This window comes from Pungitius pungitius, chromosome 17, assembly GCF_949316345.1.
Source record: "Pungitius pungitius chromosome 17, fPunPun2.1, whole genome shotgun sequence".
Lineage (NCBI taxonomy): Eukaryota > Metazoa > Chordata > Actinopteri > Perciformes > Gasterosteidae > Pungitius > Pungitius pungitius.
The window spans coordinates 9,607,615-9,625,564 of record NC_084916.1 but is presented as its reverse complement, the minus strand read 5'-3'; the positions used below and the strand labels follow the sequence as shown (position 1 = coordinate 9,625,564).

The 17,950-nt window shown below is 42.4% G+C and overlaps 1 protein-coding gene and 1 long non-coding RNA gene across 2 annotated transcripts in view; one reads left to right on the top strand and one right to left on the bottom strand.

Annotated features, from left to right (window-relative positions):
• The window catches only part of dtnbp1b (dystrobrevin binding protein 1b), a 230,943-nt gene that overhangs the window by 37,052 nt on the left and 175,941 nt on the right, over positions 1 to 17,950 (top strand). The window lies entirely within an intron of this gene.
• Positions 238 to 12,099, bottom strand: LOC134107118 (uncharacterized). Its single transcript, XR_009942633.1, has 3 exons — positions 11,792 to 12,099; positions 1,913 to 1,984; positions 238 to 1,814 (listed from the first exon to the last, which is right to left on the bottom strand). It is a non-coding gene; the product is annotated as an uncharacterized LOC134107118 (long non-coding RNA).

Sequence of the window (17,950 nt, the reverse complement as noted above, 5' to 3'; positions counted from 1 at the left end):
GCTGCAAAAGACCTGCGGAGTAATTGTTACGGGTCTCGGGCACGATGACCACAATAAGTATCACAGCAACACTTGTCTCGTTCTCCAGTTTGCGTCTGTATAATTGATTCAACACATATACACATCCAGTGCATTTTTCTTGTCCTGTATATCTTAGATATCATAAATGCAGTCTCATTTAAGGTTAATTCCCAGAAATATCCACCTGTAATTACCTTAGCTGTTATTACTGCCTACTATAGTTCCCATTGACCAACTACATAAGGGATATTTCCACACCATGTTGACTATGATAAACGTATACAACTCTTATTCACATATGGACATTGCACTTTAGAATGTATATTCATTAACTCAGCATGTACCAAACCATATTGTCATGTAAAAAAACCAAAACATGACCAAACATGACTAAATAAATCACTGCCCTTGCATACTGAACAAATATTGCATTCTGGATTCATTTTAAGTCACATGAGGAGTCTTGTGCATGCCAAGAATCAAACCCTGGTTTACTGCGCCAGGGGCCAACGCTCTGCAGATGACCTATATGGTCCAATACAATTTCACATTCGAAACGTCACTCAAATAGGATTGGTGCCTCTCTTGCAAAAATACAGCGAATTTTAATACTTAAATGAGAGCTAAAGGAGAAAATAAACGCAGTAGGTCACATAAGTTCTGTCGGATGTTCAAGTTGCCCAGAAGGATGAGCGGAGAGCTGTCATCTGGAAGTTGTAACTCTTCCATTCGTTGTAGAAGTAAATAACTTCTTCTCTGGAAGGATAATTTTCCGCTGTGGTCCAGTCAACTTTGCCATGATTGTGACGCCAACCTGTGCCGTGTGCTGGAAGAAAAAAAGAAGGCCAAATTATTACATCGATATGTAATGGAATGCTGTTGTAAGAACACAGGAAGAAGGCTTTTACATTACATGTCATTTAGCTGACGCTTTTATCCAAAGCGACGTACAATAAGTGCATTTCCACATAGAGATACAAACTCAGAAGAACAAGTAACAAGAAAGTACATTTTTCATTAACTAAGCAGTTTCAAAACATGTTAAAGATAAGTGGCATTATAAGTACAATTTAAGTGCTACCATTTGTTAGTGCTACGGTTTGCTAGTGTTTTAGTCAAGGTAGAGTCTAAAAAGGTGTGTCTTGAGTTTTCGACGGAAGATGGAGAGGCTCTCTGCAGTCCTGATGTCATCAGAGAGCTCGTTCCACCATCTGGGAGCCAGGACAGCAAAGAGTCGCGATCTCGTCGAGTGCTTTTCTCTCAGTGAGGGAGGAACAAGCAGCGTGGCAGATGCAGATCGGAGTGTCTGGGTTGGGATGTAGGGTTTAACCATGTCCCGGATGTAGACTGGTCCCGATCCATTCACAGCGTGGTACGTCAGTACCAATGCTTTGAACTGGATGCGGGGAGCCACTAGTAACCAATGAAGAGAACGGAGAAGCGGTGTGGTGTGGGAGTATTTCAGAAGGTTGAAGACCAGTCGAGCTGCTGCATTCTGGATGAGCTGCAGTGGTCGTATGGCGGTAGCAGGGAGACCCGCCAGCAGAGAGTTACAGTAGTCGAGGCGAGAGATGACAAGAGCCTGAATCTGTACCTGCGCCGCCTTCTGAGTGAGAAGGGGTCGTATTCTCCTGATGTTAACGGTGTTCGCCAAAGTTAACAGTCAGGTCCTGAGTGGGCGAGTTTTTTCCAGGGAAGAGAAGTAGTTCAGTCTTGTCGGGGTTGATCTTCAGGTGATGGGCGGACATCCACTGGGAGATGTCAGTCAGACATGCAGAGATCCGTGCCGCCACCTGAGTGTCCGAGTCGGGGAAGGAGAGAATTAGTTGGGTGTCTGTGTTTTACAATTATGCAGACAGAACAAAATATACATAAAGAAATGCTTTCCCACCTCGCTGGAGTTGAAAGCCACGTGTCCAATGTGCCATTCCCATTGATGGTGGCATGACTTTGCACGTGGCATCTGAAAGTATTTGAGCACCAACATGTATTATCAGAATACGATTAGGGCTGTCAACAGATTATAGACAATTAACTAGTTAATCACACATTTTGTAAAACATTTATCTTGATAACAATATTTTTTTCTCTTATATTAACTGTTTACAGTTTAGTAATTTGTTGTTTCAACTCCATAATGAGCTTGACGTGTGTATATTATTTCATTGGAATGAGGGGCATATTAATCATATCATTTAATGTTAGATTCATGCTCATTGTGAAGGAAATAAATATATAACATTGAAAAGCATTGAAGACGCACATTACATTACGTGTCATTTAGCTGACGCTTTTAAACAACAAAGTAGTTAGTTAGCTGCTGCGAGTAGTAGTGTGTAAATAAAGTGATTCAATCGGGCCAAGTTATTTAGGGCACACGGAAACGTAAACAAAGTGGCGCTAATAGCGTGAAGAGGGGTCTTTTATTCCCGTGAAGCTACCGTAGTTAGCTTTACAGGAACAAAATACGTATGCTAGTTGATGTTCTTCAAGCATAGCATAGGCTGCCCTGGGCTGTGCTAAATAGTGCACAGCAGCCACAGCCGGCAGTAAACTCAAATTAGTGTGACAAATCTGCTCTAAAGTGTAGTTATTTAAGTCAATAACCTCAGCAAATAGAGTAATCTGAACCACTTTGTTCGTTAGATCAGCCGGAGACGCGGAAAAAAAGAGATGTTTGTGACGGGACGTCCCTTAAGCAGCTAATAGCACCGAATTAGTGTTAGCATGTTTACAGTATCCCCGCTATTTAAGTGGGTAAGACTGAAGAACGCACAAGGAAAAAGTCATCACTCACCTACCAAAGCGTTTCCACTTGGTTTAGTCCGTTTGGATTTAAGCATAGGTGTGTAGCTAGCAGTTTAAAATATAAAATACGGACTTGATACGAGCTGCAGCTGTTCAACGCCGGGGCTTCAATGGCGACCTCTCGCGATAACAGCGTTAACTCACGCGACACTACGAGCCGCCCTCTACTCTGCGCATGTCCGTCAACAAAGACTGCTGGGTAATTGAGTTCTTTAACGTAACAGTTCCCCGTAACATCTAGTAAAATCCCAAAACGTGTTTGCATCTCCACCCGTATGTGGCAGAATACGTGTATTTAAATTCAGATGTAAATATATTGAACTGTCCGTGTTATTTTTCTAGGTTAGATGTGTCAAACTCGCGACACGCTGGCGAACGGCTGCACCGTCCAGACCGTACCGGGCTGCAACGCCAGCTCCACACATACGGCAGCTGTGCCCAGCAGCCGTATGTGGCTGAAACGAGTGTGACACAGCTGCTCTAACGTGTACAGTTATTTAATAACCTCAGCAAGGAGAGTAAACTGAATCATTTTGTCCGTTAGATCAGCCGGACACACGTTTAAAAAAAGAAGAAAAAAAAAAAAAGTATGATTTTGTCGGGAGTCGATCTCACGACCATTGCATCGGGGGGCCAACACCTTAGTCACTGAGCTATTCTTCCAGATGGATGTGAGAATTCGAAAAGTCACTGAAATAGGATTGGTCACTCTCCGCCAAAAATTGAGGTAATATTCACACTAAAAAAATTATAACTGCCTTCCTGTTTGTTTTAGAGAAAATTCCTCAGAGACTTTTTTAAGTCTCCCTTTAATACATTTGGTAAAAAATCAGCGGACTTGTCGGTCAAACAGGGTGCGGGCGGGGCTTCGTCAAAATCTTCCAGGGGGCGCAATGGAGGCAATTTTTCACTTTTGATCCAAAACTGCACATCAGGTCTGTAAAGGTCATCACGTAGGATACTCACAGAGGTTTTCAAGAGTTTTGGAGTGTGCCGAGGCTCAGAAGATGTGCTTGAACTTTCATGCGAATATGGCGACGTCACAGCCACAAAGTTGGTCCAAAACTCCCAATTCTCACTGTAAGCCATCGTCACAGTTTTACGTCTTATATTCCCAGATTTGAAGTTGATCAGATTAAAGGGCTAGGAAATGGACATCTAAATGTAGAAACTTTGCATTGACCTAAGCCAATAGGTGGCGCTATACTTTTTCGAAAATCACTGCATGGCATTACTTAAAGGCCTACACAAGCATCATGAATATACATTTATAGCCAGAAATATCAATGTTCCTTGGAGTTATACCATTTTACATTTTGGAAAAAAATCTTCCAAAATTGTCCAAACTGCACGCAAGCTCACGCCCAGGTAGTTTTATGAAAACTCTTGATTTTAATAACTTTTGACCCCAAGGGTGTCAGGAACCAGTTGCCAAATTTTGAAATGGATCGGATTTAAACTCTCGGAGGAGTTCGTTCGTTTGTAAATGCAAAAATTGAAGGAAATGGCCAAAAATACACAGAATCACCACAGCGCCCCCTAATGTTCAAATATTCTGGGAAAATTTGGGGATGTTCTAGGACTCATTGTGAACATGTCCTCAAAATTTGGTGAAAATGGGGGTTGGAAAAAAAAAAGTTATAGGCCTTTGAACTTTCAGGACACAAACCTACAAACTTCATTGGTCCATAACTTTATTGAAAAATGAGATATCAACATTCTTTCAATAACTTTTGATCGCATCGAGCCAACGATCATTTTGCCGAAGATTTCGTAAGAATCGGACCAAGCGTCTGGGAGGAGTTCGCAAAAACGTGTTTTTCACAAAATTCAAAATGGCGGCCATAAAACGGTAGGCGCATTTGCATATCATAATTTTTTTTGTGTACAGCACATCCAAGAGAACCTGTGTGAAAAGGTTCCAAGTCGATCGGTAAAAGTAAAAAAAAAAATTAACATTGCGGCCACTTTGGGGGGCGCTAGAGAGTTCTTTTTTCTCTCCTCTAATTGCGGGACCCGAATCATACGTCAATTTTGCGCACTTCTGATGCGCGTGCAAAAATTCAAGAGTTTTTGAACATGATAAAGTCCCCAAAAGTGAGTTCGAAGTGGCGAAATAATAAGAAAAAGAAAAAGAAAAATTCTTGCAATTTCAATAGGGCTTTCGCCCGACTTGCAGTCGGCTCAGGCCCTAATTAAAGCTGCAAGCAGCGATGAACGGGCCTTCGCCACTTCTCGCACGTTGGGGTGGGGCGGCGGTCGGCCGGGCTCGCAGTTAAAAAGAAGAAAAAAAACGATGGCTCTAACGGGAAGCGAACCCGGGTCAAAATATTGAAAGTCCTGTGAATAAGCAACGGAGCTACGTGCTGACTTGTGATTGCAAAATCGAAAAGTGACCTAAAAAAAAGGCGATTCACCCACATTGCGTCAGGGCAGAGGGATCAATATTTTGCAGCATTCTTCAATAAACACAATTTAAGTCACATCAGTAGTGTAATTAAATAACTTGGGACGATGTACAAAGTGCAAGACCTGGATAGTGGTTACTTTGAACAGAAATACATTACGTTAGAGCTGGCGTACTCTCACAGCATGAACTGACGCAAGACTACGAGCGCGTCTGTGGCTCCGCTATTTATATCAGTCAGTCAGCTGTGTCATTCTGTTCATGTGCCACGGAGCAGTTTCTGGCCCCAACCTGAAAATAGTTTAACACCCCTGCTCTAAGTGTACAGTTATTTAAAAACCTCAGCAAGGAGAGTTACCTGAATCATTTTGTCCGTTAGATCAGCCGGACACGCGTTTAAAAAAAGGAGGAACACGGACGGGAAATCAGAAGGTCGACCTGGGGCGTCGCGTGAACCGGGCCCCTACATGTGACGACCCTCGATCAGCCAGTTGTCACAGACCTTGTCGTACGGAAAGTCATTCGTTTATTGAAGATCACATTTTCATACAGTCAAGTCACACCCGTGAGTCTCTGTAAAACACGGGAGCTGTGGATTCAGTGTGTGGCTTCAGGCGATAACATGACCATGTTTGAAGTGCTCTGTAAGAAGTGGAGAGCGCGTAACGGTTAGCTGTTGGATCTTAAATGTTATTGTTTGATTCTTTAGCTTGATGCAATATTGAAACGTAGGATCACCTTGGATTAGTCGAGGTACAATGACGACAGCTAACCCCACCTCTTTTGCTCCATCAAGATGTGTAAACTTTTTAACCAAACCCGCTGGATGACGACGTGGCTGTCTTCCTGAAGTGAGCTTTGCTTAATGAATTAATGAATACATTTAGTAAGATCCGCTTCTCCCCCGGGGCATTATATATTGGTGAATTCAAATTGAATCAGTGGAGCCATGTACTTTCAGCTAAAAGTAATATTGCAGTCTTAAGGGAGAGGAGATTCCAGCAATGTTGTCAATGGATTGTCAATTCAGGTTGATAACAAATCCAGGTCTACAGATTCCAAAGCATCAAGCAAACCTATACAACACAGGACTTGTTGTGAATCAATGATCAAAACGTCACCAAAATAACTTTGATCGCCCCCATTCAGTCAAGGCAAGATTATATATATTATTTTATTATAAATGAGCTTATGAGCTTTTTCATATGTGGCATTACAAGCTCTTTACCCAGTTGCTTAATGAACAGCACCATGCATTGTTAGCACTCCTTGCAGAGAAGGGCTGCAATGAGCAAAAAAAAGATCAAGGTACACACTTGACACCGTGAGAGAGAATTAATCACAACAGGTGCTGGGGCAAGTTAGATAAAATAACAAGCAAAATTCAATTGTGGAAGCGCTAGAATAAATCACAACAGGTGCTGGGGCAAGTTAGATGAAATACCAAGCAAAATTCAATTGTGGAAGCGCTAGAATAAATCACAACAGGTGCTGGGGCAAGTTAGAGTTAGTGAGAGCTAAAGGAGAAAATAAACGCAGTAGGTCACATAAGTTCTGTCGGATGTTCAAGTTGCCCAGAAGGATGAGCGGCGAGCTGTCATCTGGAAGTTGTAACTCTTCCATTCGTTGTAGAAGTAAATAACTTCTTCTCTGGAAGGATCATTTTCCGCTGTGGTCCAGTCGACTTGGGTCTTTGCCACGATTGCCCGCGGTTAAGCCCACCCGTGCCGTGTGGTGGAAGAAAAAAAGAAGGCCAAATTATTACATCCATCGACAGTCACACGATATGGAATGCTGTTGTACGAATGCGGGAAGAAGTCTTTTACAATTATGCAGACAGAACAAAATATACATAAAGAAATGCTTTCCCACCTCGCTGGAGTTGAAAGCCACGTGTCCCATGTGCCATTCCCAGTGATGTCCTCAGACTGGTGGCATGACTTTGCACGGGCCATCTGAAAATATTTGAGCACCAACGTGTATTATCAGAATACGATTATGGCTGTCAACAGATTATAGACAATTAACTAGTTAATCACACGTTTTGAAAACATTTATCTTGATTACAATATTTTTTTCTCTTATATTAACTGTTTACAGTTTAGTAATTTGTTGTTTCAACTCCATAATGAGCTTGACGTGTGTATATTATTTCATTGGAATGAGGGGCATATTAATCATATCATTTAATGTTAGATTCATGCTCATTGTGAAGGCAATAAATATATAACATATTGAAAAGCATTGAAGACGCACAATACATTACGTGTCATTTAGCTGCGCCCGGCTGCACGCTGCGGGGAGATTATAGACAATGAAGTTAAACAACAAAGTAGTTAAGTTAGCTGCTGCGAGCACGGTTCTACTCAAAGTGTGTAAATAAAGTGATTCAATCGGGCCAAGTTATTTAGGGCACACGGAAACGTAAACAAAGTGGCGCTGATAGAGTGAAGAGGGGTCTTTTATCCCCGTGAAGCTACCGTAGTTAGCTTAGCTAAAAGACGTATGCTGGTTGTTATTGTTCAGTGCTAAATAAAAACCCTCTTGAATGTAGAACACAACTCACGTCTGGCCTCATACCATGACAGGCACATTAATGTTGACAATTAACTTCGTTAGCCTTGTGTTCACCTTTCCTGCCGGTCCGTCTCTGACCGTAGTCGGAGTTTGCAGGGGGAGGCGTTGCTGTCTGCTCCAGGGCCAAAGTACTGTCGGCTAAGTAAACTTTGGGGTTAATTCCCTTCGTCCCGGGGTTGGTGAATAAAAGTCCGCTTTACTTTCTTTGAGGATTTATTAATCTAACACTGAGTAACAAAGTTACAGTACAGACAATTCTCCGGCCGCTACATCCACTCCGTCATCACAACAACAACACAACTTCCTCATGCGCTCTCCCCCTCCGTAGCCCGTGCGTGTAGCTCTTAAAGGGGCCGCACCATTTTCTCTAGTAACATCACCATGACGTATGTTGCAGAATACGTCTATTTAAATCCAGATGTAAATATATTGAACTGTCCGTGTTATTTGTCCAGGTTAGATGTGTCGTAACTCGCAACCAGCTGCCCGGTCCGCCAGCTGAGTGCCTCAGTCTGCTGTTTCATTCTGTTCATGTGCCACGGAGCAGCTTCTGTCCTTAAACTGAAACGATTTTCACAAACCTGCTCTTAAGTGTAGTTGTTTAAGTCAAACACATCAGCAAGGAGCGTAAACTGAATCATTTTGTTCGTTAGATCAGACGACACGCGTTTAAAAAGAGGAGGAAAAAAAAATAATTTCGTCGGGAGTCGATCCCACGACCATAGCATCGGGGGGCCAACACCTTACTCACTGAGCTATTCTTTCAGATGGATTTGAGAATTCGAAAACTCACTGAAATAGGATTGGTCACTCTCCGCCAAAAATACAGGAAATATTCACACTAAAAAAATTATAACTGCCTTCCTGTTTGTTTTAGAGAAAATTCCTCAGAGACTTTTTTAAGTCTCCCTTTAATACATTTGGTAAAAAATCAGCGGACTTGTCGGTCAAACAGGATGCGGGCGGGGCTTCGTCAAAATCTTCCAGGGGGCGCAATGGAGGCAATTGTTCACTTTTGATCCAAAACTGCACATCAGGTCTGTAAAGGTCATCACGTAGGATACTCACAGAGGTTTTCAAGAGTTTTGGAGTGTGCCGAGGCTCAGAAGATGTGCTTGAACTTTCATGCGAATATGGCGACGTCACAGCCACAAAGTTGGTCCAAAACTCCCAATTCTCACTGTGAGCCATCGTCACAGTCTTACGTCTTATATTCCCAGATTTGAAGTTGATCAGATTAAAGGGCTAGGAAATGGACATGTAAATGTAGAAACTTTGCATTGACCTAAGCCAATAGGTGGCGCTATACTTTTTCGAAAATCACTGCATGGCATTACTTAAAGGCCTACACAGGCATCATGAATATACATTTCTAGCCAGAAATATCAATGTTCCTTGGAGTTATACCATTTTACATTTTGGAAAAAAATCTTCCAAAATTGTCCAAACTGCACGCAAGCTCACGCCCAGGTAGTTTTATGAAAACTCTTGATTTTAATAACTTTTGACCCCAAGGGTGTCAGGAACCAGTTGCCAGATTTTGAAATGGATCGGATTTAAACTCTCGGAGGAGTTCGTTCATTTGTAAATGCAAAAATTGAAGGAAATGGCCAAAAATACACAGAATCACTACAGCGCCCCCTAATGTTCAAATATTCTGGGAAAATTTGGGGATGTTCTAGGACTCATTGTGAACATGTCCTCAAAATTTGGTGAAAATGGGGGTTGGAAAAAAAAAAGTTATAGGACTTTGAACTTTCAGGACACAAACCTACAAACTTCATTGGTCCATAACTTTATTGAAAAATGAGATATCAACATTCTTTCAATAACTTTTGATCGCATCGAGCCAACGATCATTTTGCCGAAGATTTCGTAAGAATCGGATCAAGCGTCTGGGAGGAGTTCGCAAAAACGTGTTTTTCACAAAATTCAAAATGGCGGCCATAAAACGGTAGGCGCATTTGCATACCATAATTTTTTTTGTGTACAGCACATCCAAGAGCACCTGTGTGAAAAGGTTCCAGGTCGATCGGTAAAAGTAAAAAAATCAATTAACATTGCGGCCACTTTGGGGGGCGCTAGAGAGTTCTTTTTTTTCTCCTCTAATTGCGGGACCCCAATCATACGTCAATTTTGCGCACTTCTGATGCGCGTGCAAAAATTCAAGAGTTTTTGAACATGATGAAGTCCCCAAAAGTGCGTTCGAAGTGGCGAAATAATAATAACAAGAGTTTTTGAACATGATGAAGTCCCCGAAAGTGCGTTCGAAGTGGCGAAATAATAATAATAATAATAATTAAAGCTGCAAGCAGCGATGAACGGGCCTTCGCCTATTCTCGCACGTCGGGGTGGGGCGGCGGTCGGCCGGGCTCGCGGGTCAAAAAAGACTAAAGAGACTAAACAAATCACTCTCGGGGCTTCCATTCAAACCTGAATCTGCGGCCTCGCGAACGGAATCCACCGACGCCGGGCTGTTGCCCCGCTGCAAAAGACCTGCGGAGTAATTGTTACGGGTCTCGGGCACGATGACCACAATAAGTATCACAGCAACACTTGTCTCGTTCTCCAGTTTGCGTCTGTATAATTGATTCAACACATATACACATCCAGTGCATTTTTCTTGTCCTGTATATCTTAGATATCATAGATGCAGTCTCAATCAAGGTTAATTCCCAGAAATATCCACCTGTAATTACCTTAGCTGTTATTTCTGCCTACTATAGTTCCTATTGACCAACTACATAAGGGATATTTCCACACCATGTTGACTATGATAAACGTATACAACTCTTATTCACATATGGACGTTGCACTTTAGAATGTGTATTGATTAACTCGGCATGTACCAAACCATATTGACAAGTAAAAAAAACAAAATATGACTAAACATGACTGAATAAATCACCGCCCAAAACATGTTAAAGATAAGTGGCATTATAAGTACAATTTAAGTGCTACCATTTGTTAGTGCTACGGTTTGCTAGTGTTTTAGTCAAGGTAGAGTCTAAAAAGGTGTGTCTTGAGTTTTCGACGGAAGATGTAGAGGCTCTCTGCGGTCCTGATGTCATCAGAGAGCTCATTCCACCATCTGGGAGCAGGACAGCAAAGAGTCGCCATCTCGTCGAGTGCTTTTCTCTCAGTGAGGGAGGAACAAGCAGCTTGCCAGATGCAGATCGGAGTGCGTGGGTTGGGATGCAGGGTTTCACCATGTCCCGGATGTAGACTGCTCCCGATCCATTCACAGCGTGGTCCGTCAGTACCAATGCTTTGAACTGCATGCGGGCAGCCACTCGTATCCAAAGAAGAGAGCGGAGAAGTGGTGTGGGAGTATTTTGGAAGGTTGAAGACCAGTCGAGCTGCTGCATTCTGGATGAGCTGCAGTGGTCGAATGGCGGCAGCAGGGAGACCTGCCAGCAGAGAGTTACAGTAGTATTTGGTGTATTATCAGAATACGATTAGGGCTGTCAACAGATTATAGACAATTAACTAGTTAATCACACATTTTGAAAAACATTTATCTTGATTACAATATTTTTTTCTCTTATATTAACTGTTTACAGTTTAGTAATTTGTTGTTTCAACTCCATAATGAGCTTGACGTGTGTATATTATTTCATTGGAATGAGGGGCATATGAATCATATCATTTAATGTTAGATTCATGCTCATTGTGAAGGAAATGAATATATAACATATTGAAAAGCATTGAAGACGCACATTACATTACGTGTCATTTAGCTGACGCTTTTAAACAACAAAGTAGTTAGTTAGCTGCTGCGAGCACGGTTCTACTCAGTGTGTAAATAAAGTGATTCAATCGGGCCAAGTTATTTAGGGCACACGGAAACGTAAACAAAGTGGCGTTAATAGCGTGAAGAGGTGTCTTTTGACGCTGTAAAGCTACCGTAGTTAGCTTAGCTAAAAGACGTATGCTGGGTGAGACTGGAGAACGCACAAGGAAAACGTAATCACTCACCGTCAAAGGCGTTTCCACTTCGTTGAGTACATGTGGACGTAAGCACCGGTGTGTAGTTAGCAAGCTGGCTGACTGGCTGCTCCATCCGGCAGCCGCTAGCTCCACTCGCTATCCCAGTTAGCTGTCCGTGCCGTCGAGCAGATATAACAAGCCCTTAAACAAAACGTACCTCACTGGCTGCACACATCCAAGAGGGAATGAGAACACTTTGCTTACATCCACATAGTAGTAATAGTTCCTGAAGTATAGGTGTGTAGTTAGCAGTTTAAAATACGGAGCGGTGATACTTTGCCTGTTCAACACAAAACCGGAACATGCGCAGACTACGTGCGCGGCTGTGCGCACGTAGTCTGCGCATGTCCGTCAACCAAGAATAGGGAATTCTGGGTGATGAAGTTCTTTAACTTAAAATTTCCCCGTAACATCTATTTACATCACCAAACGTGTTTGCATCTCCACCCGTATGTTGCAGAATACGTGTATTTAAATCCAGATGTAAATATATTGAACTGTCCGTGTTATTTGTCTAGGTTAGATATGTCAAACCCGCGACACGCTGCCAAACGGCTGCGCCGTGAGCCAGCTGTCCTGCATCAGCCTTACCTTCTTCTGTCAGCTGTATGCGCGGCCACGGAGCAGTTTCTGGCCTTAAACTGAAACGAGTTTGACATACCTGCTCTTAAGTGTACAAAGTCCATAACCTCAGCAAGGAGAGTAAACTGAATCATTTTGTTCGTTAGATCAGAAGACACGCGTTTTAAAAAGAGGAGGAAAAAAAAAAAATTGATTTCGCCGGGACACGATCTCACGACCATAGGATCGGGGGGGCGGTTTCTTACCAGGAGAGCTAAACCTTCTGATGGGTTTGAGAATTCGAAAACTCACTGAAATAGGATCGGTCACTCTCCGCCAAAAATACAGGAAATATTCACACTAAAAAAATTATAACTGCCTTCCTGTTTGTTTTAGAGAAAATTCCTCAGAGACTTTTTTAAGTCTCCCTTTAATACATTTGGTAAAAAATCAGCGGACTTGTCGGTCAAACAGGGTGCGGGCGGGGCTTCGTCAAAATCTTCCAGGGGGCGCAATGGAGGCAATTTTTCACTTTTGATCCAAAACTGCACATCAGGTCTGTAAAGGTCATCACGTAGGATACTCACAGAGGTTTTCAAGAGTTTTGGAGTGTGCCGAGGCTCAGAAGATGTGCTTGAACTTTCATGCGAATATGGCGACGTCACAGCCACAAAGTTGGTCCAAAACTCCCAATTCTCACTGTGAGCCATCGTCACAGTCTTACGTCTTATATTCCCAGATTTGAAGTTGATCAGATTAAAGGGCTGGGAAATGGACATGTAAATGTACAAACTTTGCATTGACCTAAGCCAATAGGTGGCGCTATACTTTTTCGAAAATCACTGCATGGCATTACTTAAAGGCCTACACAAGCATCATGAATATACATTTATAGCCAGAAATATCAATGTTCCTTGGAGTTATACCATTTTACATTTTGGAAAAAAATCGTCCAAAATTGTCCAAACTGCACGCAAGCTCACGCCCAGGTGGTTTTATGAAAACTCTTGATTTTAATAACTTTTGACCCCAAGGCTGTCAGGAACCAGTTGCCAAATTTTGAAATGGATCGGATTTAAACTCTCGGAGGAGTTCGTTCGTTTGTAAATGCAAAAATTGAAGGAAATGGCCAAAAATACACAGAATCACCACAGCGCCCCCTAATGTTCAAATATTCTGGGAAAATTTGGGGATGTTCTAGGACTCATTGTGAACATGTCCTCAAAATTTGGTGAAAATGACGGTTAGAAAAAAAAAAAGTTATAGGCCTTTGAACTTTCAGGACACAAACCTACAAACTTCATTGGTCCATAACTTTATTGAAAAATGAGATATCAACATTCTTTCAATAACTTTTGATCGCATCGAGCCAACGATCATTTTGCCGAAGATTTCGTAAGAATCGGACCAAGCGTCTGGGAGGAGTTCGCAAAAACGTGTTTTTCACAAAATTCAAAATGGCGGCCATAAAACGGTAGGCGCATTTGCATACCATAATTTTTTTTGTGTACAGCACATCCAAGAGAACCTGTGTGAAAAGGTTCCAAGTCGATCGGTAAAAGTAAAAAAAAAAATTAACATTGCGGCCACTTTGGGGGGCGCTAGAGAGTTCTTTTTTCTCTCCTCTAATTGCGGGACCCGAATCATACGTCAATTTTGCCCACTTCTGATGCGCGTGCAAAAATTCAAGAGTTTTTGAACATGATAAAGTCCCCAAAAGTGCGTTCGAAGTGGCGAAATAATAACGAAGAAAAATAATAATTCTTGCAATTTCAATAGGGCTTTCGCCCGACTTGCAGTCGGCTCAGGCCCTAATTAAAGCTGCAAGCAGCGATGAACGGGCCTTCGCCACTTCTCGCACGTTGGGGTGGGGCGGCGGTCGGCCGGGCTCGCAGTTAAAAAGAAGAAAAAAAACGATGGCTCTAACGGGAAGCGAACCCGGGTCAAAATATTGAAAGTCCTGTGAATAAGCAACGGAGCTACGTGCTGACTTGTGATTGCGAAATCGAAAAGTGACCTAAAAAAAAGGCGATTGACCCACATTGCGTCAGGGCAGAGGGATCAATATTTTGCAGCATTCTTCAATAAACACAATTTAAGTCACATCAGTAGTGTAATTAAATAACTTGGGACGATGTACAAAGTGCAAGACCTGGATAGTGGTTACTTTGAACAGAAATACATTACGTTAGAGCTGGCGTACTCTCGCGATAACAGCATGAACTGACGCAAGACTACGAGCGCGTCTGTGGCTCCGCTATTTATATCAGTCAGTCAGCTGTGTCATTCTGTTCATGTGCCACGGAGCAGTTTCTGGCCCCAACCTGAAAATAGTTTAACACCCCTGCTCTAAGTGTACAGTTATTTAAAAACCTCAGCAAGGAGAGTTACCTGAATCATTTTGTCCGTTAGATCAGCCGGACACGCGTTTAAAAAAAGGAGGAACACGGACGGGAAATCAGAAGGTCGACCTGGGGCGTCGCGTGAACCGGGCCCCTACATGTGACGACCCTCGATCAGCCAGTTGTCACAGACCTTGTCGTACGGAAAGTCATTCGTTTATTGAAGATCACGTTTTCATACAGTCAAGTCACACCCGTTTGAGTCTCTGTAAAACACGGGAGCTGTGGATTCAGTGTGTGGCTTCAGGCGATAACATGACCATGTTTGAAGTGCTCTGTAAGAAGTGGAGAGCGCGTAACGGTTAGCTGTTGGATCTTAAATGTTATTGTTTGATTCTTTAGCTTGATGCAATATTGAAACGTAGGATCACCTTGGATTAGTCGAGGTACAATGACGACAGCTAACCCCACCTCTTTTGCTCCATCAAGATATGTAAACTTTTTAACCAAACCCGCTGGATGACGACGTGGCTGTCTTCCTGAAGAGAGCTTTGCTTAATGAATTAATGAATACATTTAGTAAGATCCGCTTCTCCCCCGGGGCATTATATATTGGTGAATTCAAATTGAATCAGTGGAGCCATGTACTTTCAGCTAAAAGTAATATTGCAGTCTTAAGGGAGAGGAGATTCCAGCAATGTTGTCAATGGATTGTCAATTCAGGTTGATAACAAATCCAGGTCTACAGATTCCAAAGCATCAAGCAAACCTATACAACACAGGACTTGTTGTGAATCAATGATCAAAACGTCACCAAAATAACTTTGATCGCCCCCATTCAGTCAAGGCAAGATTATATATATTATTTTATTATAAATGAGCTTATGAGCTTTTTCATATGTGGCATTACAAGCTCTTTACCCAGTTGCTTAATGAACAGCACCATGCATTGTTAGCACTCCTTGCAGAGAAGGGCTGCAATGAGCAAAAAAAAGATCAAGGTACACACTTGACACCGTGAGAGAGAATTAATCACAACAGGTGCTGGGGCAAGTTAGATAAAATACCAAGCAAAATTCAATTGTGGAAGCGCTAGAATAAATCACAACAGGTGCTGGGGCAAGTTAGATGAAATACCAAGCAAAATTCAATTGTGGAAGCGCTAGAATAAATCACAACAGGTGCTGGGGCAAGTTAGAGTTAGTGAGAGCTAAAGGAGAAAATAAACGCAGTAGGGTCACATAAGTTCTGTCGGATGTTCAAGTTGCCCAGAAGGATGAGCGGCGAGCTGTCATCTGGAAGTTGTAACTCTTCCATTCGTTGTAGAAGTAAATAACTTCTTCTCTGGAAGGATCATTTTCCGCTGTGGTCCAGTCGACTTGGGTCTTTGCCACGATTGCCCGCGGTGAAGCCCACCTGTGCCGTGTGGTGGAAGAAAAAAAGAAGGCCAAATTATTACATCCATCGACAGTCACACGATATGGAATGCTGTTGTACGAATGCGGGAAGAAGTCTTTTACAATTATGCAGACAGAACAAAATATACATAAAGAAATGCTTTCCCACCTCGCTGGAGTTGAAAGCCACGTGTCCCATGTGCCATTCCCAGTGATGTCCTCAGACTGGTGGCATGACTTTGCACGGGCCATCTGAAAATATTTGAGCACCAACGTGTATTATCAGAATACGATTATGGCTGTCAACAGATTATAGACAATTAACTAGTTAATCACACGTTTTGAAAACATTTATCTTGATTACAATATTTTTTTCTCTTATATTAACTGTTTACAGTTTAGTAATTTGTTGTTTCAACTCCATAATGAGCTTGACGTGTGTATATTATTTCTTTGGAATGAGGGGCATATTAATCATATCATTTAATGTTAGATTCATGCTCATTGTGAAGGCAATAAATATATAACATATTGAAAAGCATTGAAGACGCACAATACATTACGTGTCATTTAGCTGCGCCCGGCTGCACGCTGCGGGCAGATTATAGACAATGAAGTTAAACAACAAAGTAGTTAAGTTAGCTGCTGCGAGCACGGTTCTACTCATAGTGTGTAAATAAAGTGATTCAATCGGGCCAAGTTATTTAGGGCACACGGAAACGTAAACAAAGTGGCGCTGATAGAGTGAAGAGGGGTCTTTTATCCCCGTGAAGCTACCGTAGTTAGCTTAGCTAAAAGACGTATGCTGGTTTTTCATTGTTCAGTGCTAAATAAAAACCCTCTTGAATGTAGAACACAACTCACGTCTGGCCTCATACCATGACAGGCACATTAATGTTGACAATTAACTTCGTTAGCCTTGTGTTCACCTTTCCTGCCGGTCCGTCTCTGACCGTAGTCGGAGTTTGCAGGGGGAGGCGTTGCTGTCTGCTCCAGGGCCAAAGTACTGTCGGCTAAGTAAACTTTGGGGTTAATTCCCTTCGTCCCGGGGTTGGTGAATAAAAGTCCGCTTTACTTTCTTTGAGGATTTATTAATCTAACACTGAGTAACAAAGTTACAGTACAGACAATTCTCCGGCCGCTACATCCACTCCGTCATCACAACAACAACACAACTTCCTCATGCGCTCTCCCCCTCCGTAGCCCGTGCGTGTAGCTCTTAAAGGGGCCGCACCATTTTCTCTAGTAACATCACCATGACGTATGTTGCAGAATACGTCTATTTAAATCCAGATGTAAATATATTGAACTGTCCGTGTTATTTGTCCAGGTTAGATGTGTCGTAACTCGCAACCAGCTGCCCGGTCCGCCAGCTGAGTCCCTCAGTCTGCTGTTTCATTCTGTTCATGTGCCACGGAGCAGCTTCTGTCCTTAAACTGAAACGATTTTCACAAACCTGCTCTTAAGTGTAGTTGTTTAAGTCAAACACATCAGCAAGGAGCGTAAACTGAATCATTTTGTTCGTTAGATCAGACGACACGCGTTTAAAAAGAGGAGGAAAAAAAAATAATTTCGTCGGGAGTCGATCCCACGACCATAGCATCGGGGGGCCAACACCTTACTCACTGAGCTATTCTTTCAGACGGATTTGAGAATTCGAAAACTCACTCAAATAGGATTGGTCACTCTCCGCCAAAAATACAGGTAATATTCACACTAAAAAAATTATAACTGCCTTCCTGTTTGTTTTAAAAAAAATTCCTCAGAGACTTTTTTAAGTCTCCCTTTAATACATTTGGTAAAAAATCAGCGGACTTGTCGGTCAAACAGGATGCGGGCGGGGCTTC